The 230-nt window shown below is 41.3% G+C and overlaps 1 protein-coding gene across 1 annotated transcript in view; it reads left to right on the top strand.

Annotated features, from left to right (window-relative positions):
• The window catches only part of LOC119588629, a gene marked incomplete at its 5' end in the record, with an annotated part of 218,878 nt that overhangs the window by 1,032 nt on the left and 217,616 nt on the right, over window positions 1-230 (top strand).

The raw sequence follows: 230 nt of genomic DNA, 5'->3' as shown, positions 1-230 counted from the left end.
TTCTCATCTCACCTTAACGAGAGGCAACAAACATGCATCTACTGCGAAAATATCAAACAGTTGAAAGTTACTGCCCATAAAACATTTAATATCAACAGGAGCCGCTCAAGTGATTTAACTTAGTGTTAGTTATCACGGGCATAAATATATAGAATATGCAGCGCTGTCGTTATAGACGCTCAGATCGACGCCGGCTATCTTAACAGTCCATACCGTGCGAGAGTAGGTCT

Source organism: Penaeus monodon, chromosome 24 (genome assembly GCF_015228065.2).
Source record: "Penaeus monodon isolate SGIC_2016 chromosome 24, NSTDA_Pmon_1, whole genome shotgun sequence".
Lineage (NCBI taxonomy): Eukaryota > Metazoa > Arthropoda > Malacostraca > Decapoda > Penaeidae > Penaeus > Penaeus monodon.
This window is presented reverse-complemented; position numbering and strand designations above follow the sequence as displayed.